This window comes from Ovis aries, chromosome 9 (genome assembly GCF_016772045.2).
Source record: "Ovis aries strain OAR_USU_Benz2616 breed Rambouillet chromosome 9, ARS-UI_Ramb_v3.0, whole genome shotgun sequence".
NCBI classification, from domain to species: Eukaryota; Metazoa; Chordata; class Mammalia; order Artiodactyla; family Bovidae; genus Ovis; species Ovis aries.
In genome coordinates, this window is record NC_056062.1 from 27,942,250 (window position 1) to 27,968,132 (window position 25,883).

Consider the following 25,883-nt stretch of genomic DNA (forward strand, 5'->3'; position numbering starts at 1 on the left):
TCACTAATGTTTAAAGTAATCCTGCCATGTCTACTAATCAGTATCCTTGGTAATTAAGCATTCCTCCTGTTTGGATTCCCTGCAATAATTAATTAATTCCCTGCATAAAGCTTTCCACATAAGAGACGCTCAATGTTTTATTGATTCCAAGTACATTTAAAAAATAATCAACTGAAATCAATAAATACAAATCAAACCAAATCTGGGGAAAGCTGACTGGCACTACTATAGCTACTTGCCAAATTAAACCTGGGGCATCTAAAATGCAGTCTCCTCTCCCAAATTTTAGTAAGTCATTACTGGCTACAAAAAGATTGATGCCCTTCATTTGCCTGGGTTGCATCTCCCTGGATAAAATCTGGAACTTTCTAGGCAGGGGTTACTTCTGATGTATATTAATACACAAGATCCCTTAAGAGAACAGACTCGATGATTTCAATACCTTTAGACCGTGAAACTTTTGCACCTTATTTTATGTCCCTGGATATGTTCCAGTGTCTCCTAGTTTACAGAAGAACAGAATTTGTATCCTACTGCTGTATGAGAACTGGATAAATCTTAATTATGCTGAATTGATTCACAGTGCTTTTTAAGTCTACTATATCCTTCTCCTTCTCTGAATATTCATTCTATTAACTTTTGAGATTTTGATATTGAAACTCCAACTAAAAATCTTAATTTATCTATTTAAATAAAATAGTGGAATTATATGTAACCTTATTCTGTATTTTCTAAGTCTCTTATAAATGTGTTATTATACTTTCATAATTAAAAACATAAATATTTTAAAAAAATATACAAGATCCCTGAGCACACAAGGTGAGATAGTACTCTTATTTCCTACTTATGGTCAGGAAATCCCCAGGTAGTCATTTGTGGTTGTTGTTATTTTGTGCTTTGTTTTTTTCTTCTAATCTAACCTGATGTTTAAAAGGATGATCTCTGGAGCTAGTCTGCCTGGGTTTAAATTTGAGCTCTGGTCCTTATCAAAATCTCTGGACCTCGGTTTACAGGGCACAGGGCTTTCTGTGAAGATGTAAAGTACTTTGAAGGATGCCTAGAATATAGTAAATCTCAATAGTGTAAAGCTATTATTATATTTAGATTTGCAGAATCCCTGAAACAGAATTTGGGGATAGCTATTGTTATCACAGAGAGGAGCATATTGTATCAGATATAAACCAGCCCCTCCCTGAGTCAAAGGTAAAACTATAGAATCTCATTCTTTCCCAAATTTCTGGTTGGGAAATGCCACTCCAAACCAAAGGAGGTTTTCAGCAAGTATGACCTGCCAACAATTAAATTTTGTTTTTCATGATGGAGAACCCTCCTGGAGGCGGAGATGATATTCTTGGTTAGGTATGTCATTATAGTTGTGTGTTGGACAGGAAGATGCGAACTACTGCCATTGTGATTAGACATGGTGCTTTTCAGAATCTGTCTGCATTTAATTTTCTTTTGGATTTTCATCACTGAGAGGGAAGCACACAAATGGCCTATAGAAGCCAATGATAATACCAGTGGTAAAAGCCTTCTGATAGACAGTTCCTAAATCCCTAATTTTTTAAAAGACAATTTGTTTGAAAAATTTTTTAAGCTTTTCAACAAAATTCTTTTGGAGATACAAAGGGCTTTTTCATGATATTTTCGTTTGCCCATGTTTTCCACAGCTTCTTGAATCTTCACATTGTTAGTGTGGTAGACACTGGGAATATTCACCTATAACCATTTTCCTCTTCCTCCTGGGATCCTAACTACATGTTTTTCCAGCCTTCCCATAGGTAGGTTCGGTACATGTGACTCAGTCCTAGCCAATGAAGTGTGAGTGTTATGAGATGTGCACTTCATTGTCGAGACCTGGCCCAATCTCACACTTTCTCCACGGACTAGCTTGAATAGAGGGGACTCAGGAGGAGGGAGCCACAAGATGGAAAGAGTCTGGGTCCTTGAAGAACTTTATGGACCAGACGTGCTCCACCCCGACCCAATGTGCAATGAACTTTACATAGGGAAAAATACACAATAACAAGCCACTGGGGATCTATAGCTGTTTATACAGAAGCACCTGTAGGTTATTCTTAATTAATACAGGCAGGTAAAGGCTTTATTAACTATTGTTCAGGGGAGTTGGTTTTCTTCCAGAATAGTTCTTTCTCTGTTAGATACTGGCAACAAGTATACTAATAAAACACATTTATTTGATCCCTTCTCCTTTAGTCTCTCTTACTAAGATCACCAGATACAATCTTTCAATCATGTCCATAAAACACATCTAGGTGTACCATCTGATCTCGCCAGGTTCTTCTTTAGAGAACCTGTCTCTTTCATTGGTTATTTGTAATCTTAATCTAGTTCTCTTTGTAGAGCTTGCCAAAGTATATCTCTAATTGTGCACTTGATTAATTGTGTACCATTCCAGAGAATCAATTTAAAATTGTATCAAGCTCTGAGTTAGGAGCTGAACAATTACAAATTGTCAGATAAAAATTAAAAGCTATCAATGAACACTAATCACATTTATTTATAATTCTTCATATAGCAATCTATTTATTTATAATTTTTTATAGCAATCTTTTTGTAGACCATGTGATTTAATGTAAATCACATTTTCCTTTTGGTATTAAAGTTATAAATGGAGTGAAATGTAAATGGCATCTTTTATGATTATTGTCTCTGGCCTCTTTGGATGAATAAAAAAAGACAGTATAGCTACCTTGGGTTTAAGGTAGCTTAAACCTGGTAACGACCTTCTGGAAGTTTCTATTCTTGCTCACTAACTCCTCCTCTCTCTTCCCTTTAAAAAATGTTTTTAATACTTACTACTATATAGCTTTTTATTTTCTTGTTTACTGCCTGCTTTCATTACCAGACTGTAATTCCCACAGAAGGCAGAACTTGTATTTGTTTCCAATACCAATTATCAGGCATTGCTCCAAGTATTAGGATTAAACATAATTGAAGATTAAGATTAAGCAAAATTAAGATATGGTGCCTGGCCTTGAGGCACATATACTTAGGTGGAGGAAGTATATGCTTATTGCCTGTAAGCTCTGAAATGTTATATACTGAGATAAGAGCTACTAGGTTGTACTTTTCACTTCAAGCTTTCTTGATGTTGGGTGGTAGTCAGGGTTGTCTGTCTAGCCCATCCCATCTGTCCCCTTGACCACACTGGACTTCTGGCCTATACTATTAATATATAGAATGACTTCTCTCTTCTGTGAGGTTGGAATTGGAAGTGAGAGACTCTAATTCAATCCGAGTTCTTCAGCTGAAAGGAAAGAGGATATACAGCTTAGAGGGATATGCCATGGGCATCTTCCACTAGATGGAAAGGGAAATAAGAAAGCTAGTCCAGAGACAGAAAAGAAAGAAGCACAAGGCATGGGAAGAAACAGAGATGGAAGATTCATGGTCTGAGAAAGACCTAAAACTCCACTTCATATTTTGTTTCTAGTCCCTTTTCCCATAAGAACCCTTACTTCCTTATAGCTTTTTTTTTTCTAAGGTTATCTCATGTTATATTCTTTTGCTTTCAATCATATTGAGACATTTCTGTTTAATATGAAATATTAATAGAGCCTACTGAATCTCATTCATTTTCATAGCATCAGGTATAGGTGCTATTCTCCAGAAAAGTAGCTTTCCCCTCTGTGTTATAAACAGTGCATCTGTTGGATTTTAATACTTAGGAATGCTAACAATGCTTCTAAGGTGCTTGCCTCGAAGTTTGCCATTTTTCTCACCAGTGATTTTAAAAAGCAGGCTCATTTCCATTCAAGGGCAGAACATCAAAGGCCAACATCCTTTAAACCCTGTGAAAAACACTATCACATGTGTCCACCAGCTTTTGTGGCTAGTTAACATGCAAGGAAAAAATAATTCTTCTTATAAACATCAATGGTATATTTGTACTCATAAACAAAAAGGCTTTGATAATGAATGCTTTGATTACAGCTCAGTAGTTGATCAGCTAGTCTGATTAACAACTTCTAACTGGAGACACCAGAATCTGAACACACCTAAAATGCATGGCTTTATAAGGTCCTACTCAGGAAAAAGAAACTTAAGCTTTTTGTTTGTCGGGGGCAGGGGGGGAGGTGGGGGCAGGGAGGGGGGTGGATATACTTGAGAGATTTCAACAGCAGCACACCCACAAACATCTGCTACTTTTAAAGTGTCTTCTCTCATTATTCCTCAGAGATCTGTCAGGCACTGTGAACGTAAGAGGAGTAAGACTTGGTCTCTATCCTAACGAGCTCACCGTTTATGGGCAAAGACAGACAAGGAGACAGGAAACCATGATGCTCTCTGCTAAGTGCCACTGCTAGACACACCAGCATGGAGGAGACACATCTCATCCAATCCTGGGCTCTATGAGCTCAGTCCGAGAGAATAAGCAGGAGTCAGGCAGATTGTGAGCAGAGGCAGGGCTGTGCTAAGAGAAAGGAGTGTGCAAAGAGCATGTTCAAGGCAAAGATGTGAGGAAGAGGGTTGAGGTGTTAATAGCCAGTTGTCCTATACGAGGGGCCTTCCAGGTGGCTCAGTGGGTTAAGAATCTGCCTGGAATGCAGGATCCAGGGTTTGATTCCTGGATCGAGAAGATCCCCTGGAAGAGGGCATGGCAACCCACTCCAGTATTCTTGCCTGGAGAATCCCATGGACCCAGGAGCCTGTTGGGCTACAGTCCAGAGAGTCGCAAAGAGTTGGACATGACTGAAGCAACTGACAACGCATGCATGTACACACAGTCCTATGCGTGAACAAGGTGCTTGAACAAGGTGCTTAGGATAATTGCCTATATTGTCCTCCAAAGCTCCTGTTCCCAATGTTTTTCATGCGCTCCGACTACTTTATTGATTTAGTTCCACAAATATTTACTGAAGTCTTAGTAAGTTTTAGTTTGTAGGCTCTGGGAGCACAAAGATGAGTAAGACCAGGGAACAGTAGGGAATAGTTTACTGAAGAAGCTCAGCCTGGTGGGGAAGAGAGATACGGGGTATCTGGAGAGCAGTAAGAAAGACATGTGCATAAGGTAAAGGGGCAATAAAGCTTATGATGAGTCTTTAAAAACGAATAAGAAACTGGCCGTGTCAGAAACAACAACGGCAAAACTGAGGGAAGCACTTCAGACAAGGAAGAGCGTAAGACAAATGCCGTGATAAAGGAAGGGCCAGGGCATAGGGAGAGGGCAGATCTGAGAAATTATCTAGGAGGCAAAAGAGCAGATGTAATTACCGGGAGTGAAGGGGGCAAGTCAGTCTATTAAGACTGCAGGTTTTTTGTTTTACTTGAGTGGTGCTCAGTCACGTCCAACTCTTTGCGGCCCCACGGACTGTAGCCTGCCAGGCTTCTCTGCCCATGGAATTCTCCAGGCAGGAATATTGGACCGGGGTGCCATTCCCTTCTCCAGGGGATCTTTCCAACCCAGGGATTGAACCCGTGTCTCTTATGTCTCCTGCACTGGCATGCGGGTTCTTTACCACTAGCGTCACCTGGATTAAACTACCCAATAACTGAGATTGCCGGAGGAAAAGCTTATTTTCTAAGAAAAAAGGGCACTTGGAAGCTGCAGTGCTCCACACCCAATGGGTAAGAAGGGTAACAGGGCAGGACTTTGGCTGGAGATGTCACCCAGCAGCAAAAAGGTGGGGCTGGGACAATAACTGACACGACACAAGGAAAGTCAGTACAGTAGAAAAGATGGCAAGCAACCAGATGCACAATCCTACAAAGCATCATTTAGGTGCAGGCAGAGGAGTCGGGAAACTCAACAAAGGAGATGGAATAGAAAGCAGTGAGTTTCTAGCAACATCAAGTCATCAAAGATTTGAAATGAAGCAAAGAAACTCAATAAGATACAGACTAAAAATCTGTGCCACCTGCAGGTAGCTGGAGATTTATCCCAGGGAGGTTTTCTCTGGTGCAAGGGAAGAGACCAGGCTGCCGTGATGGAGGAGTGAATGGGAGAGAGGAAGTGCTCCCTGGGTATTCAGACCACTCTTTGAAGCAGCCCGCTGGAAAAGGGGAAGCGAGCGAAGAGGCATCAGCAAATGTGGGATGATCTCAACCTCTCTCTCTTTATGATCCATCAATCATTCTAAAAGGAAAGATGGAAAGACCTGAGTGGGCCTCCAGGCTGAGAGGAAAGCTGCAGAGATGGAGAGACTGAGGATACTGGGGAAGAGACATAACGGAAGGAAAGGGTCCCAGAGGAGAAAGCTGTTCTAATTATGTAATCAATGTGAACAAATTTTAGCTTCTAATTGCATTCAGCCAGGAGAGCTGTCAAGCAACACATGTCACAGGATCAGGCGTCTGTGGGAAGCAGTAGCGGTGTGAAACGGTGACACTGGGCTTGAAGCAACATCAGAGCACAGGGGACAAACTCCAAATCTTATCAATCTGAAGATTCCTTACATGGTCAATAAAGCCCCACAGAGAACACTGCTAGCGGGATTACAAAAAGTTTATCATCTCATCGGTGTCTCCTAAAGTTCTGGAATAAACAATGAAAACCATTCTTCAATCCAGGGGATTACAATCTCTACACAAATGTGATTTTGGGGGCAGCAAAGGAGTCAGACTGAGCTGGAGTCTCGGCTTTGCTAGAAACTACTGACTTTAGGACAATTTCTGTGCTCTAGGCCTGGGTGATGCTATAGCCCAGAATGTGAGGTTTAAGCAAGTTCTTAGACATGAAAGTGTTTAGTAAAATATAATGCTCCCTGCAAATATATGGTGCAATATGGTGCATGATGCACTTTTAATCATGTTATCTGGAATCTCTGAAAATTGGGCAAATCTGAAAGAGATGGCTGATTGAATAGGTTTTGTCATTAACACTGCCAAGTCACATCAATACAAAGGAAAGAAATTGTTAAAGCAAAGACCTTCAACTTTTGGTGATGATTAATTCCTTTTGATTTTCAGGTAGCTTTGTGATTCTGAGAAGAAACCAGGAGGTTAGATATTGATAAGGAAGTACACATTAGTTACTCCAGGCACTGGGAGGTGAGGAACTAGTGTTGCCAGTGGCAGAGTGGAGATTGGACAAGTAAGACTTCAAAGTCTATCCTAAAGGTTAAGAGCTTACGTTTTAGTCAAGACAGACCTGGGTTTGAATCCTGGCTCAGTTGCTTATTAACCATATATAATCTTGGACAATCCAATCTCATTCACTGAGCTTCAGTTTTCTCATCTGTAAATTGGGATAATAACATCCACGTTCAGAATGTTAAGGCTTCCAGGTGGCACTAGTGGCAAAGAACTCACCTGCCAATGCAGGAGACTAAGAGACACCAGTTCAATTCCTGGGTTGGAAAGATCCCCTGGAGAAGGGCAAGGCCACCCGCCTCCCCCCCCCCCCCCTGCCCCCCCGCCCCCAGTATTCTTGCCTAGAGAATCCCATGGACAGAGGAGCCTGGTGGACTACAGTTCATGGGGTTGCAAAGAGTCAGGCACAACTGAAGCAACTTAGCATGTACAACACTGGGTAATTATATAAGTGTGTGCATGTGTGGCTGTGTGTATGGAATTCCTGTTATAAGTGCTCAATAAATGGTACCTATTATATTGGACCTGTGGTTACAGACTTCCCAGAATCTTGTATTCTTTTCATGTATAGGTGTTATTTACTGCTATTTATTAAGAGCTTTGTTACAGTGTTATCTAAGTCTCCATGTTTAAAGCATAAAATCTACTATGTCACTTAAATACTCTGTTGTTGAGAGTAAAAAACTGTATCTACTTTTTCTCTGGATCCCCAGGGTTTAATAAAGTACTAAGCACAGAGTGTGTATTTAAGAAATATCTGTTGGAGGAAGGAAGGAAAGAAAGGAAGAAGAAAGGAAGGGAGGGGAAAAGAGAGGGAAGGAATTTGGGATGTCAAGAGCTGCTAACTCAGGTGCTATGAAATTCAAGGGCTGAGAAAAATAGGAAAAGGCCTTCCTGAGGTATCAAATGTGACGAAGACTTCTTATAAAAAGCTATTTTCTTGGACCTGTGTGATTATTTTTGCTTCTCTGAGCTCTGGTATTTCTCTCCATCTGCCAAGTGGGAATGGACCAATTACAGTTCAAGTTTGCTAACAGAGATTACTTAAGGTAAATATTTGGTGCTTTCCAGAGCAAATCACACCATTTTAGTTTTAGGTTATTTTAATGATAAGCTCTTTCAGATCTAGCTCCATTGATACCCTGTAGCACAAATTGGACTCCAATTCCAACTATATTTAGAATCCTTTTCACATGGCATCATTCAAGCACATGTGGGGCCAGCTGTTGCTATTCTTTCCTAGAATCTTACCGAGATAGAGATTTCAGTAAGATTTTTAAAAATAAATCACACAGGTGTTATCTCTGGGCCAATTAGCACATCAGCTATAAAAAGAGTACGCACAAATGAGCTCTCTCTCCACAAGCTCAAGAGGGGAACAGGGTTTTCACCATTTGGATCAACCTATTTTCATCTGGTTGTATTAAGCTATTTTTTTTTTTCCCCCACCAAACAAAAAGAAAGTGCTTCCTGGACTGTGGTACTACACCTTTTGCTGCTTTTGTTGTTAGTAGTTATGCTAATATTACCACAGAATGAAGTGATGCAGTAAAGTTCTTTAGATTCAGATTCAAGTAACATTCATTGAGCACGGCCCAGAAGCTCTGTAGATGCTCCTATACCCATGACATCATTTACCCCCTCAAGACATTTAAAGATACCAAAACTCACTGGAACACTGTCTTCAAAAACATGGGAAGTCAGAGAGGCAGCTGAAATCCTAACAATGAGAGAATCTAAGTATCCTGAGGTGGTGCAAAGATCACTGGTTCAACAGTGCTGGATCTGGGTGGAATCTCTCTCATCCTGTTTGCTCATTTCTAACTAATGGATTGGTTGGTGTCAAGATCCTGGGCTGCTTTGCTGGGTGTCTCACACTCTGAAGTAGATTACAGCCTTAGCTCTGCACCTGTGTGTCATCTTGAGTCTTGGCCACAGCTTGGAACTCTTCTAAAGCAAGCTGAATAAGGAAATACTCTTTCCTTAAGGGAGTTTTTTTTTTTTTTTTAACAAAGTGGAAGTACCCCAAAATAAAATTTTTTTTTTTGGAAATAGGCAAAAATCACAGGTTTCCCCTGTGATCTACATATTGATCATGTGATGTCATTAGGGCCCTGTCCCCTCCCCATGCTGTTGAAAGCCCTTTCCTATTATTAAATAATACTTTTCATCTATGTCTCCCTGTATGTGCTATATTACATAATCACATTTAATCTTTACATTATCCTAATCTTAGTGATATTCACTTAGAGGCTAAGTGATTTCTAGTTGGTCATAGCTACTGAAAGAGGCAGAATGGGTGCCCAAAGTCAGTTCTCTTGATTCTGAGAACAATAGGAGCAGTAGTTAATAACTGACCATATGCTAGGCATTGTGCTCAGAGCTTCAAATATAACAATACCTTATTTCATCATCATCATAATTCTACAACTAGATAGTATTACTGTCCTCACTTACAGAACATGTACCATGGGACCACAGAGAGATTACATAGTATGCCCACTAGGGAAGCCCACAGTATGCCCAGTGAACCAGTGAAGTTTCTCAGTCATGTCCAACTCTGCAATCCCACGGAGTGTAGCCTACCAGGCTCCTCCATCCATGCAATTTTCCAGGCAAGAGTACTAGAGTGGGTTGCCATTTCCTTGTCTAGGGGATCTTCCTGACCTAGGGATCAAACCCAGGTCTCCTGCGTTGCAGGCAGTCACTTTAACGTCTGAGCTACCAGGGAAGTCCTGGTATAGTATGCCCAAGGTCCCACGATTCTCAAGACGTACAATTCAGATTCTAATTCAGGCAGTTTGCTTTATGACATGCTCTTTCGACATCTATGCTAAAGAGGCTTCTTCCTAAGATAGTATAGCCGCTTCCATCAAGAGTTTTCATAATTTCCACCTATAATGTAGGCAAAATTTGTGCAAGAAGGAGAGTCCAAGGTTGCCTAATACAGCTCTGCACTGGAGCTCCAAGTCCTGTGTAACATAGGGCATCCTGCTCTGGGACAGCAGACTGATACTTTGAAGGCATGGCCTGTAGGGAATCACTGTCATCACTGTGCCCAAGTTCAGCGTAAGATCCACAGATGATGCACAGTAACCGTGTGCTGAGCAGAACTCAACAGAAACTACCATGTCTTCAGAGACAAACTGAAAGGCTGATTTAGGGTTACAGTTGCTTAAATTTTTGGCTGTACTCGCTCTCTGCTGTTGTGTGGGTTTTTCTCTAGTTCCAGCGAGCAGGGGCTACTCTTCATTGCAGTGCATGGGCTTCTCACTGTGGTGGTTTCTGCTGCAGAGCATGGGCTCTAGACTACAGGCACAACAGCTGTGGTACACAGGCTTAACTGCTTCATGGTGTGTGGGATCTTCCCAAACCAGGGGTCGAAGCATGTCTCCTGCATTGGCAGGCAGATTCTTTACCACTGAGACACCAGGGAAGCCCCTATAGCTGTGCTTTAAAGTTAACAGACAAAAGCCAGAAATCAAAAGGATAAATTCTGACTCTCAAATATCAGTGAAGCAGGTATAATATGCACCAATCACATGCAGCCTGCAGACAAATTTTGTTTGGCTACATATTGCTTTTAAATTTCCACCCAACAGCTAGTATTTGAAAACTAAGAGATTTCATTCAAAAGTCCCAATTTTCAAATTCTCTAGAAAAACTACAAGATATGTCACTAGACAGGGCATCTGCTCTCTAGTTCACCAATTTCCATGGGACCAGATTTATCCATTTAGTTTCTTCCGTGGCCCCTACCCGATTCTGAGTTTGTAAACTATGAGCTAGATAAGAGTGTAAAGAAGATTTGGAAGCGCATTAGAGCCTTCTAAGATTCTTAAATCACCATTTCGATATACCAAATAGACTATTCAGCCAGCCTTTCTGTAAAGTACATTAACATTTTTAGTCATTTAGTGACTGAGATTTCCTCTTTACTGCAGATAAACCAACAGCTTGCTCTCAACACAGCTTAGTTGTCTCCAAACTTAGAATGTCTCCAGCATTACAGCACTATCATAAAAATTACAAACTGGGCCAGCATCCTTTCTTTGGCTCCAGGTCAAATGGCCTGTGCTGTTGTTGTGGAGTCCTCTGAACAGTTTGGGCAAAGAGTGAACTATACCTCACCCACGTGTTTTAAGGAAGAAAGGCTGTTTCTGGCGGAAACTGAATCTCTTTTAATGCCATCCTAACCTACTTATAGGGCTTCCCTGGTGGCTCAGAGGGTAAAGCGTCTGCCTGCAATGTCGGAGACCCGGTTTCGATCCCTGGGTCAGGAAGGTCCCCTGGAGAAGGAAATGGCAACCCACTCCTGTATTCTTGCTTGGAGAATCCCATGGACAGAGAAGCCTGGCGAGCTACAGTCCACGGGGTAGCAAAGAGTTGGACACGACTGAGTGACTTCACTTTTTTTTTTTTCAGTCTGCTTATAATTGTCACATGTGTCGTAGGCAAAAAGTTGACACTGGCATTCATTGACCCCTTCTGGGTGGGTAGGATTTTCTTTCCCCCAAATTCTGTGGTCTCTGCAATTGTGCTACTATTTAGGTAGCCTGGAGCCCAGGAGAGCAGCAGCTAGGGAGGCAGCTATGCTTTTGAGAAAGTCTTAAACATGTCTATTTGATCCAAATATAGTTACAGACAAACTACACCAGTATGAAAAGAGATTTCCCTTACCGAGTTTTGAATTTTATAATAAGAATATTTCCTCAATTAGTCAGTGAACTGCTACTGAATTCTGTGCCTTAAATAAAGAATCTATAGACACTGAAGGACTTTCTTATGTTTAGGGCCCCAACAAAAACCCAAAAAACATTTAAGGAGCCAAAAGGATAGCTAAAATTACACATTCAGTATCATTTTATATTAAAATCCACCAGACTTCAAAAAGTGACTTTCTTTTTCTTAAGGTTAACAGAATCCTTTCTGAATTTTTTTGTTTTACTATTATATATAAAATGATAGGAAATATGCAGTTTCTTTCACTATTAAAAAAAAATCCTGCTTGTTAGAAAGTCTGCAGTCAACTCAGCTTTATTGCTTTGAATAGGCAGTTTGCACACAGAACAGTAAAACTGTTTAATAAGAGAACATAATGGGCTTAGTAGATGCTGCAATCAGAACATTTTAGGTAAATGGTTTTAAAAGGACATTTTGTCAATTTAGAAATACTCTTTGGAAAATCAAATTCAGTTACTGAATTTATGCAGGCTCTCACTGTGGGAATGCTTGGACCTATTTTTCTCTGGCAGAAACACAAGACTAAGTTTAGAATAAACCAACTTCTATTCAGTCCCCTCTGGATGAGGACATAAAGATGCTTCCTGCATCAAGGAATTTATACTTCAGCAGGAAAACAAAAAGTGACAAATGAAATACATGCTCAGTGGTAGAGTTCAAGGCACTGCTTGCTAATTCACGAAGCGTGTAGGAGACTGTGCTCGGTGTCCTATGTCATTTCTCTGCAAATAAACAATGCCACCTTCTCAAGGGCAAATGTTTTTTAAGGCTGATGAAAGACAAGACTGCAGCTCGAAGGAAAAAAACGTGTTACAATTTAAAAATGTTTTTTAATGCAACCGATCTGCCAGAAGACAGGCAAACAGTCACTGTTTTAAATGTGCATGTTTATTTGCTAACAACTAAGTTGGATGATGTACTTGATTATTTAAATACATTATAAGTTATGATTTAACTCTGCTTAGTGTTCCAACTCTAAGCTTCAAAAAAGAAAAAAAAAAAAAAAAACGAGAGAGAAAAATCAAAGTAGGAATCTACCCCTTAATGCATCTTTCTGGCCATATGGCTGGTAAATGTTCCAGCCCTAAACACTTAGGTTTATCTGGTCTAAATTTAGCAGTCCTTATTCATTCCAGTCCAGCACCTTGATTCTAATGATTGTAGGTCTCTTACCTAAAATGTTTGTATTTGTCATCTATGCTGTTGTAAATTTATTTGAGACAAGTCTTAGTGTCGTCATTATCATTCTTAAATAACAAGACCATTTTCCATAAGGAAGCTACTTTGCTGACAGTGGCAAAGAAAATGTTAACAGTCATGCCACCACAATCCACCATTTGCGATATACATGGGCAGAAAAAAACAACCCTTGGTCTGTCTCAGCGCGGCATCTGTGTGAACGGCCTCGGCTCGGCCATGGCTCTCTCAGCCCCCAGGTGCACTGAGCCACATCTATCAAAATATTTACCCCCAAATTAGCTTTGTAATAAGAGTGGAATGTCCTTTTTGATGATTTCCTTTGAAAAAACACATGTGTATCTAACTGGCAACTATAAACTTTTGGAAACTGCAGATCACAGGAATCCACTTACTTAAAACCGAAAACAACTCCATGGTGGTTACAGTTGATGCATTCGACTTAGTGACTAAACAACACTGAATAACTATATAAACGCATAACGCAAGCAACAGACTTTACACTTGCACCCTGGACTACGGCTCTGACCTCCAGCTGACTGTTCCTCAACTCCAACCCCAGCCTGCTTCTCTCGGGGAGCTGAATACTTGTGGACAGTTAGTAAGGAGGTAGCATCAGGTATGAACCTCCAGCATCAATAACATACGAACATTAGGCTGGTGAAATCTATAGCAGTTTTCGAACAGGTTAAAACAAACATCAGCTTCTGGGATGGCAATTTATATTTTGAAATGAAAAAAGTACATTCACAAGAAGGGGGGGGGACCCTCCTGACTGACGCAAAAGCGTGCCAAAATCCATGTTCCTTTTAAATATTCAACACTCATTGCTGAGGAAATATACTACCATATACTACCATACTGTCCACAGGGTCGCCGAATAATCAGCAACCAAAACAATGGTTCAGGAACTTTGCTGGTGGTCCAGCAGTTAAGATTCCACTTCCCAATGCAGAGGACCTGGGGTTGATCCCTGGTAGGGGAAGATTCCACATGCCTGGGAGCAACTCAGTCTGTGCGCCACAACTACTGAGCCCACGTGCTGCAATTACTGAAGCTCATGTGGCTAGAGCCTGAGCTCGGCAAAGGAGAAGCCACCACACTTTGAGTCCCCCCTACAGTGAAGGGCGAGGGAAGAGGTCAGTTCCCACATTTATGAGCGCATGAGCCTTTGCTCTCATGCTGCTCCCAGGTCCTAGCCTCAGCATCCCTTGCCTGCATTGGCTCCAGCCTTCTGCCCTCGAGTCCTGTGTGCCTCCCTCAATGTCCTATACTCACAGAAGGAACTAGAAGGATGGCAAGTAAACTTGAGACCAGGACTACGACACAACATTCATGAAGTCTCAAGGGCCCCAAAGATTGCTCAGTATGCATGTAGGAATGTGGCACTCATTCCTCACAAGAGGGGAGAATTCCCTTCGTTCTTTTTTTTTTTTATCACTAAGATAAAGTAAAACACAACAGAATAAAAGATAAAATATTCATGCTTCCTTCCTTCTGTAACAAAAAAATCACCATCATTTAACGGCAACCAATTAAAATCCAGCAAATACTTCCAGGTCTATGTGTACAGCATTGCAAACCTAGACAATTTATTTTTAAAATCTTAAGTATGTTAGTTTTTTGGAACCCTCTCCCACCAAAACATCATATCAAACACACTTAAAAGCTGTATTCAGAACCCAAATTGAAAATGATTTTACGGCCAAAACAGTTATGCAAGAAGTTTTGTAGTTTTGTTTTTTAAGTTATTTGGCCATCAGCTACTCAATTAACTTACAGTTTGCTGACTTCTCAGTAAATCACCACTAAATTTAACATTTTATGAACACGATAAAATATTTGGTTTTGTTTGCTTATTTTTGACACTGTACTTTTTTGTCTTTTGGAGCTAATAGTTTTTCTTTTGAGACTGCTAACAATTTTGAGGTTCTTGAAAAATACAATAGCATTTAGTCATTGTGCCTCTCTTAGCTAATGAATAGAGTGACGGCCTTGACCGGAACAGCTAGGGAGAGGCCATCTGAGGAGCAGATGCCTTCTTCTGGAACTGGCAGGAAAGATACAGGCTGGGCGTGGAGGAGGGGGCCCAGAGGGAGGAAGAGTGGCTAAGATAACTCATGTCACAAAGGTGCAAACTCAGCAAACAGGAGACAGGATGGCTGACACTCAGTGTCATTCAACAGTCACTCAGTGTACTTCCCACAGGAGACACAGACGCAGGGCTTCCCTGGTGGCTCAGCGGTAAGGAATTCGCCTGCAATGCAGGACACAAGGGTTCAAACCCTGGTTCAGGAAGATCCCACATGCCACGGAACAGCTAAGCCCGTGCGCCACAACTACTGAGCTTGCACCCTACAGCCTGGGAGCCACAACTGCTGAAGCCTGAGCTGCCCTAGAGGCCGAGCTCTGCAACAGGGGAAGCCACCACAGTGGGAAGCCTGCACACTGCAAACCAGAGAAAAGCCCGCTCAGCAGCGAAGACCTGCACAGAGGAAAAAAATCAAAAATAAATAATTATTAAAAGACAGAGAGAGACATGGATGCAGAAAGCACTTTCCTGTCCCTCAAGATCTTTATAACCTTGAGGTTAGGGGATATAGGTAGGGGATACAGCACTTTAATACAGGATGTAAGGCAAAGCATGAAAACTGCTGTAAGCAAGACCTCAAGTACCATGTACTTTTTTCCCAGTAGTCATGTAACAGATGTGAGAGTTGGACCATAAAGAAGGCTGAGCGCCGAAGAATTGATGCTTTTGAACTATGGTGCTGGAGAAGAATCTTGAGAGTCCCTGGGACAGCAAGGAGATCAAACCAGTCAATCCTAACGGAAATCAATCCTCAGCATTCATTGGAAGGACTGATGCTGAAGCTGAAGTTCCAATACTTTGGCCACTTGATGCGAACAGCTGACTTATACTGGAAAACACCCTGAAGCTGGGAAAGACTGAAGGCAGGAGGAGAAGGGGACGACAGAGGATGAGACAGCTGGATGGCATCACCAACTCAATGGACATGAGCATGAACAAACTCTGGGAGATAATGAAGGACAGGGAGCCTGGTGTATTGCAGTCCATGGGGTCGTGAAGAGTTGGACATGACAGCAACCAAATAACAACAAGCGCCGTGAAACCACAGAGGAGGGGGCTATCACAAGAGCCACCAAATGGCATGACTCCAGGGGGCGCCATTTACAGTGCCATCTATGAGAATGGGGCCCCCACAGGTGTGTGGTGCTGCAGTCCTGGCTGCGGGAATAACAAAAGGCTTTCCAGAAGAGATGACATTTGGGCAGGTCTGTGAGAGATGTTTCACAGGCTCTTCCATTTACTGGCAGAGTCACTTCTATGGACTTTCATTTGCTCATCTGGAATAGAGAGAATAATACTGACTTTTTGGGGTCATTAGGAGGAAATGAAAAGATATATGTGCAGTATATATGTGCCAAATACATCCTTCCTTCCATTTTTCTTTCCTTCTTTCTTTATTTAGATGCTTGCTGAGTTTCTACCATGTGTCAGATACTCTATCAGGCACTGTATATACAATGAGGAACAATACACGCATGTTTGCCTTCAATGAAACTTACAATAAAATGGGACTACAATTACGAATTAGTTTACAGATAGGAAGACATGAGGAAGGTGGGCCACATGGTGGGCCATGTAGAAGAATCGGTGAAAGCAAAAGCAAAGCAAAGTTGTGTCCAGAAAACAATCAGGCACCCAGTTTTTCAGGAGTAAGGAAGAGGGTTCTAGGGTGTTAAGTTCCTTTGTTAGTGGTTAAGACTAACAGAGTTGGAAAATGACTCAGCAGCAGCAAGTCAGGGAGTAAAACAAAGTGGCAAATAGGTTTTATTTCCTACCTTAGTTCTCATTGGTTAGTAATGGCTTCCTGGAAGGCTGTGCTGAGAAGGTACTCATGACTGTTTGTTGAGGTCCACCATGGGCACTGCAGGGGCTGGGGATGTGTTAGGTGTTCTTGCCTAAATGAAACTGCGCAGCCTGTCTCTGTAAAAAGTCATGTCTGGAAGAATCTGTGTGACTTCTTTAGCAAAGATCTAGAGCATTAAAGCAGGACAGGAGACCCAAAGCGGGTGGAGACCTCTGGCTGGCTGATAGCACAGCAGAAGGCGAAGAGATCAAAGGAATACAGGGTGGCGAAGACTGCTTTAATGAACTGGCTTAGTGCGGAATTCATGTTGGGATGAGTCATCAAAATGGAGCCAATGGATTAGAAAAAGTGAAAGAGGTTGGGTTTTGGAGACAGTGAGTCCTCTGTTTAAATACTAGGTCTTCCAATAAAATTAGCTTCTTATGCCACTTAATCTTTCTGAACCTTAGTTTCTCATTAAAAAAATGTAGATATTAAAACTTACCTCACATGGTTGTGGGAATGACTAAAACACATTGTATAGGACCTAAAACACACGGGACGCTCTATAAATTGTACATCCTTTCCTCTTTTCCTGAAGTGACTGGAGACTGATACATAGAAAATTTTGTAGGTCTAGAGGAGAAGGCAATGCCACCCCACTCCAGTACTCTTGCCTGGAAAATCCCACGGACGGAGAAGCCTGGTGGGCTGCAGTCCAGGGGGTCGCGAAGAGTCAGACACGACTGAGCGACTTCATTTTCACTTTTCACTTTCATGCATTGGAGGAGATGGCAACCCACTCCAGTGTTCTTGCCTGGAGAATCCCAGGGACAGGGGAGCCTGGTGGGCTGCTGTCTATAGGGTTGCACAGAGTCGGACACGACTGAAGCAACTTGGCAGCAGCAGCAACAGAGAAAAAAAGTTAAAGATTTGAGAATTTGGAGGGTAAATATCCAGGGTGGTGTGAGTGTATGTGTGTGTGCTCAGTCGTGTCTGACTCTCTGCGACCCCATGGACTGCAACCCTCCAGGCTCCTCTGTCCATGGGATTTTCCAGGCAAGAATACTAGAGTGGGTTGTCATTTTCTCCTTCAGGGAATCTTCCTGACCCAGGGATCAAACATGAGTCCTTTGTCTCCTGCATTGAAAGGTAGGTTCTTCACCACTAGTACCACATGGAAAGTGAAAGTGAAAGTCACTCAGTTGTGTCCGACTCTTTGTGACCCCATGGGCAATACATGGAATTCTCTAGGCCAGAATACTGGAATGGGTAGCCTTTCCCTTCTCCAGGGGATCTTCCCAACCCAGGGATCAAACCAGAGTCTCCTGCACTGCAGATAGATTATTTACCAACTGAGCTATCAGGAATACCACCTGGGTTTGGCAACAAGAGAAAAGAGACCAGGGTTTAGGAAGTCAGGGAGTGGTGAGACGGAGCTAATACACTGGCTGGCTGGTCATGGGCATGGTCTTACATGCTAGATCCCATGGGAAGACATGGGGAGGAATACAGAGTGGTTTATCTCTGGGGGAGTCCATTGTTAACACAAAGGATGATTGTTTTCACCCAAAGTTACAATGTACAATGTTAAGTATGCCCAAGAATTTGGGTACAAATGATATGAGAGAGTCAGGGAACAGGGAGCAGGGTGGGAGAGAAATTGGGGACAGTTTCATAGAAGCTTCAATGAGAGCTGCATCAAAGGACATCACATTTTTTCTAAAGAGGGTGAGAGATATTATTATTTGAAGAAGGAAGCATATGTAAAAGGGAACAGAGGTGTGATGAGTCCTATCCAGCTTAGATGCTCAAATCATATAGGATAAAGAAATGGGGAAGAAGGGGGAAAAATAAATGAGTTAGGTGCTCAAGCCACCAGGGATAACTTATCATTCTATTATTAGGTGCTCAAGCCACCAGGGATAACTTATCATTCTATTATTAGGTGCTCAAGCCACCAGGGATAACTTATCATTCTATTATTATTTTAACTAATTAATTAATTAATTTTGCCTGCCCCAGGTCTTAGCAGCAGCCCTCCAGCTCTCTGTTGCCCGAGGATGCAGTAGTTGCAGCGAGTGGGCTTTGTTGCTGGGAGGCAGATGAGATCTTGGTTCTCTGACCAAGGATTGAACCTGAGTCCCCTACATTGCAGGGCAGATTCTTAACCACTGGACCACCAGGGAAGTCCCTTATTTTTACTGTCTTCAGATTGGCCAAAGAAATTTCAAGAGCAACCAAGCACAAGCAGATTTTTATCATTAGAATTCTAACCTTAGCTGGCAAAACTAAAGCTGCATTTATCCTACCTAGAAATCAACCTAATGAGGCAAATAAATAGGCACAGAACTGGAAAAGTCATGGCCCCTGAAACCTGTGCCCAGTGGAAACGTGGTAGGTGACATCCAGTTAACTGAGAGAAGAAGAGCTTGCCTCACAACTCAGAAAGCACCTTTTAAAAGACTAGCCCTTTTAAAAGCTAGTCTTGTCTTTAAAACAAAGTTAAGTGAACTAAAAAATAAAATCACTAAGTTGACAGGAACTAAAATGAAATTAATACAAATTTACTTTGGAACTCTCTCAGTTTTAGTAAGTTATAACATTTTTTTTGGTTTCATTTTCATTATCTTTGTTTTGAAATCTCGAGTGCTCAAAGCTTTCCTTTGTACTGAGGGTCTCTCACCTGCCAAACGGTTTGGGTTATGTCCTGCCTGGAGACCAGGGGTGAGCAGGGAGGAACGTAGAGTAGATACGCCTTTTTGGAACACAGTTTGAGAGGGCCTGGTCTTAAGAGCCCGGGAAGTCCTCTGAGAATGACATCATCATTTCGGTGACTCATCTGTGGTACAGTCTATCTCGCAGAAGGAGAGGAACCTGAACGTAGCACGAGTGATGCTGAACAGGGCACAAGAGGCCGTGGGGAGGGCTTGCCTGAGAAAACCTGGTCATCTGCCTTCTCCAGGTCCCACTGGAGGACCCGCAGGCCATCAAGAAATGACCACCTTCATGAGATCTCAGGTTCTAACACTTGAAACACAGCACTTCAATTTCACAGGTACAGAAACTCGGTCATACGGGCACCAGCTGACCCCAAACCACAGTCTGAGTCAGAAACAGGGCCAGAATTCAGAAGCTGGTCTCCAACATCACACCATGTCCTAGCCCACTCTACTAAACTAAAAGACACACTTGAGAGGATAAACTGATGAATCACAATCACACTGTGGATTAAATAAAGAATTAAATAAAAACCAGTTGCAACCTCAAATATGTCCATAAACTCTAAGTTGGAAAGGTAGTTTTAAAATACACTTTCCAACTCTTTTGAACTAAAATCAAATTTAGGACGCTGTAGCAAGGCAGTTCAAACAAAAGCTAATTTTGTTTAATGAACTAACCAGGAAGGCATTGTGAAAGTATTGTGCAACTAAATGCTTAGCTAATTACTGTGAGATCAAATAACTGTTACCATAGTTACTGCACACTGTTTTCCATAATAACTTTTATCACTTCAATAAATCTTTGTGACGCAACAAATATAAAAAGTTTACTGTAACATGACTATAATGTTTTGGAAGGCACCACTGATGACTGACCTACCAAAATTACCTTCCCATATTTGTCAGTGAACAAGGGCTGATACTGTGTCTAGTTGACTCAAGATCAAAATGTTTCACTGGCTTCTTTAAGAGGCTGTCATTCCTCAAAAGCTGACTTTACCTGGTCCAGTCATTCAACAGAAGGGAAAAAAAAAAAAAAAAAAAATCAAAGGGCCCTTAGAGCATTACCTCTTGTTTCTGAATGAGGATAAAAATAACAGCAAGCATTAATGAAGCCCTAATTGTCAGGTTCCATGCCAGGCAGTTGACATACATCATCATCCAATTCTTTCTACCTGCTGTGGGACAAGGATCTGGCCCAGAGTCATTCAGCTCCGCCTTGGGAGAGGTTTCAACCCAGGTCTGTCTTGCTCTAGGTGAAAAGCCTGTTTTCTTTTGGCCATACCATACAGTTCTATATTTATATTAAATAGGTGATTTCCGTAACTGTTTTCTTGCTGTGTGTATTGCTGAAGTTACACCGAAAGTGCCACAGGAGACTCCCTGACACAGCGCCTGGCTGGTCTGTTTGCTGAAAATGTCACTTCGTTGGATGTCACTGGAAAATGAAAACTCTTTCCCTGGCTATACCAGAGTTGAGACTTGGTTATAAATACTATTCCCAGCAACCCCTCCACCCCCGCCTGCTCCCCACATGCAGGGCTTAGTCATTTTGTCACTTTCACTCTTTCCTGTATCCTACCCTTTTCGAGAGCTAAATGCTGAGATTCCTGAATAAGTGAAGCAACAAACATGATCTAATAAGTTAAGACTGACAGTAAATTTATTAGTACAATGAGTACGATAAGATAAAGGCAGCTACAGGCTCAAAGTTCAGTCCTGTCCCTGTGAGCCTGCGTTGCCTTGGGCAAGTCCCTGAGTAACTCTCGGGTTTTCCCATCTGGAAAATGGGGTAGTAATCCCCACTGAGTAACTCATAGGGATATCATACAGATCATTTAATGTGCTTGAATTCCCTGAAGATGCAAAGTGCTAAGTACCATAATCATTATCAAAGTGAAATGTAAAATATAGGATTACAGAGTATTAAAAAGCAGGACTGAACTGATGAACCTATTTTAGGGCAGCAATGGAGACTCAGAAGGAGAGAACAGACTTGCGGACAGTGTGGAAGGGAGAGGGTGGGACGAATCAAGAGTGGAAACACACATACTACCATATGTCAAACAGCCAGCGGGAACTTGCTGTGTGACAGGGAGCTCAACCCAGCGCCCTGTGACAACCTACACGGGTGGGAGATGGAAGGGAGGCTCCATAGGGAGGGGACATTTGTATACCTGTGGCTGATTCATGTTGATGTTTGGCAGAAACCCACACAATATTGTAAAGCAAATATCTTGCACTTAAAAAAAAAAAACGCAGGACCGAAAGCCACAATCAGAAGGGTATCTGCAATAAAATAAAGCATTTTTATATGTTCTGCAGAACCCCGATGCAGGAACTCCAGGGTTCCCACCTATGAAACCTGATTCATACTTATTCAGCACTATTCCAAAGGTCTCAGTGTTAAAAGGCCAAAGCCATTTCATCGTTGGTTTCAAAGATGAACAGGTAGGATTCATGTCATGGGCTGAATCAGCCTAGCCTGACTCAGCGGCTGTAATCTCCCTCCTGTTAGAGATAGCCAAAGGCTGACACCTCTGTCTTTTGCCCACCCTCTCCCCCTACCATCCCAGGGAATTTAAGTTGGAAACTTGTCCTTGACTTTACGCTGTCTCTCTATCGCCTCCATCCAGCCGGTTACTGCTACCTCCAAATCTCTCCCAGATTCTTTCCCTTTGCCCATCCTGATAGAGCCTTAGATGAGACCCTCCTCACTTACCCCAATGACTGCAACAGTCTTAGATCAGCTTCCTGCTTCAGTTCCCGTCCTCCCCCTTAAATAGACTGGTCATCATTTGACCCCTGCACATAACATAATGCTGGCCAGGACTTGCTTTTGTTTAAAACAGTTCAGTACAGGCCATTGCTTTCAGGATAAAATTCAGATTCTTTTGCAAGTGATAAAGGAATTTCTCTACACTGTCTCCAACTTCATTTTTTTTTAAAACCTCTCTCCTTATCATCCTCCAGTCTCTCTCTCATCTCTCTCTCTCTCTCTTTGCTCACCACTACTACTATAATATCTACTACACTATATTGATATTCTTGTTACTAGTAAAGATACCAGTCGTGAAGAACCCCAAGGGCAGTGACTGGCCTTTATTTCAACCTGCCATAAACCACATACGTACCCAATAAATGTTAAGTGAATGAATGAATGAATGAATGAATACATGCACAGAGGCTTCCAGAAGACACGGTAACCAGTTATGTCTTTTTTTTTGTTGTTACACTCTCAGCTTGGTAAAGGGCTCTTGAGCAATTAATTTGATGGATGTTTTTAAATACAGTTGATGATAATGATAACTGGTGCAGAGTGTCTTGTTATTAAGACTCAAGTGAACCAAGTTATACTTTGTAACGCAGACCTCAATCATGCAAGTTTGCCCTTTAAGCGTTTAAATTTGGTCAGATTCCATGAACTACTGCCAAGAAGCAAACACTTGAAACCTAATACAAGAGCCTTAATGATTCTGTAGAAAGCTGTGATCACAGAATGTTCACACCTATCAGAACCCCTGCTGTAAAGAAAAATTCTGCATCAAAGTTATGACAGGGACAGGAAATAAATCAGTGAGTGGCATACAGAGGAGTGCCATTTTAAAGGGGTCTGGTTTTGTCTGCTCCCCAGATACAGGAGAAAAGGTGAAAGAAAAACAGTATTTTACTTCCCTGCTCAGGCATGCTTTGGGACACAGAAAACCCAAATCAGTCCTATAGAAACCAGCTTCTCTTACTCAAAGTAGGAGCACCAAATCTGCCGTAAATCATCTTGGAGAATGAGCAAAGACAACTGTGCACAAGAAGCTTGTATTTTGTGGAAATAAAAAAGAGAATTATGAAGCTTAAAAATACATAAAAATAAGACATGATCTCTACCCCAATATCTGCCAATTTAAAAAAAGTCTTTGAAACTGGTAAAATGTGAGCAATTTAAATGTCCACCAATCATCCAGGAATAACATCATCTATTGAGTTAACTTCAGTTATAGTTCACGCAGTGGTCATCCAAGAGAACCATCTCTTATTTTAGCTTCCTACTTTCCGACACTCTTCTTCCTCCTGGATCTCAATTTTCATCTTCTAAGCTTAAGACAACTCCTGTGATTACTCATTAGTTTTGATCTGCAGGCTCTGGCACTGCTGGCCACATCATTTTTCCTGAAATTACTTCCTCCCTTGGCTCCTGCGCTACTATGGAACCCTGCATCTCCTCCATCTCAGACCATTCCTCCTTATGACCTTTCTTCCTCTTTTTAGCCAATGGATGTGTGTCCATCTCAGTCCTCAGTGTTGTTCCTGCTAAAACACCAACATTATATCTGGATATGCAACTTCCAAATAATTCACTTTTAGCCTTGATCTGTTTTCCCAGTTCCAGGTCTGTACCCTCAACAACCTAAGGGATATTTCAATTGCTCATCACACCACTGCATCAAAGAAAACATGTTTGAAACTGTTCCTTCGTAACCCAAACAGTTCTTTTTGCATTTTTTGGAAATGGACTGACATTCTCTATTGTACTCATGCTAAAGCCTTGAGGTGATTTTTTTTAACCTCATACTCCTTCTACCAACCAGTGCAGGCTCCAGTGCCTAATTTCCAGTGTCCTCTGCCATGTCTCCTAGCAACCCTTAACTTACATTTCTAATCTTACCAACCAAAATATACTATTCAAAGATATTTAACTGTTTTAACACAAAAGTAATCACTCTTCCTGTCTCCAGTTTCTTTTCTCCAAAATGCCACCAGGTTGAACATTTAAAAATATTAATTCAGTTAGGCCCTCCTCCACTCAAAAGTTCTTCTGTAGTTCAATAACACCTTTGTAACAGAAAAGTATTGATTTCTTAGCCTAGCTTTCACCTACCCTGGGAGTTTGGTCCTGAACTTCTGGTCTAATTTCTCATAATCTTCCATTGTAATACCATAAGGATGAAAGCATAGATCTATTCTCATTAAAGAAAAGCAATAAAAAGAACATATGCTTAGGAAAGGAACCCTGTCCTGCTTCTATGTCTGTTCTTCAAAGAAAATATTCAGTGTCTTTTATTTATGAATCTGAGTTTTTAATCTTATGATATCCCCAGAGACATTTCTCCTCATCCTTCTGAATAAGTATCAGAATGTAATTCCAAGGTCTGTTTCCTTGCCCTCAACTCCCTTTACCCCTGCTAAGACTCAGTAGGAAATTTAAAAAAAAAAAAAAATCTACTTTAGTTCTTTTTCCTTTTTCTCCTTCTAATCTTAAACTTCTAGCACTTTCTTTTTGTGTGTATCCCCAACTATGGACCTGAAATTCTCAAGGATGCCCATAAATTGTTCAGAAACCAAGTGTAAGGAAAATGATCAGTTAGAGTTTTCTTTTTCTGTTCTTCCCAACTATATAAAAAGACCCAGCGATATATCAGAAAAACAAAATCTTAATAAAGGGATCATTTGTATCTCCATATAGTTCTATTAAGTATATATCAATACTTTGGCCACCTGATGCAAAGAACTGACTCACTGGAAAAGACCTTGATGCTGGGAAAGATTGAAGGCAGGAAGAGAAGGGGATGACAGAGGATGAGATGGTTGGATGGCATCACCTACTCGATGGACATTAAGTCTGAGCAAGCTCCAGGAGTTGGACAGGGAAGCCTGGCATGCTACAGTCCATAGGGTTGCAAAGAGTTGGACACGACTGAGCGACTGAACTGAACTGATAGTTCTATGAACTCTCTTTCCATGGATGACAAACACAGATGATACTGTTTGTCCTTATCATCATGTATTGCTTTCATTATTTAAGACACTTCACTGAAGAGCAAAGTCTGTACAGAAGATAGATGGATAAAAAGTCTACAATGAACAGAAAAATGAAGAGAAACTTCAATGACAACAACTGCAGCAGGCCACTGGGCTCTGACTCAGACTTTCTGGGACTAAGTTCCATTCTTCCTTTCAGGGCAAACTCAAGGGAGAAACTGGAAGTCCTGATTTTGCGGCAGCCATCATGGTCCTTGTCCAGGACTGTGAACCTGTTCTTTGACCAGCATCCAGGATACCAATTATGGGCCAGATACTTCAAAACCAGAGACAAAGTATAGCTCCTGTCTTCAAAAAGCCATCTAACTGGGGGTATCAGACTATCAGAATGCTACATGGTAGGCAGATGGAGGCTGTCATGTATTAAGGATATCTTTAGTGAATAGGTCACCCTGGTGGTAAAGAATCTGCCTGCAATGAGACAGCCAGGTTCAATCCCTGGGTTGGGAAGATCCCCTGGAGAAGGAAATGGCAA

General features: G+C 41.6%; 1 protein-coding gene across 6 annotated transcripts in view; it reads right to left on the reverse strand.

The window, feature by feature from the left end:
• Positions 1-25,883, reverse strand: part of NSMCE2 (NSE2 (MMS21) homolog, SMC5-SMC6 complex SUMO ligase) — a 231,632-nt gene that overhangs the window by 64,168 nt on the left and 141,581 nt on the right. The gene's annotated exons all lie outside the window — the stretch shown is intronic.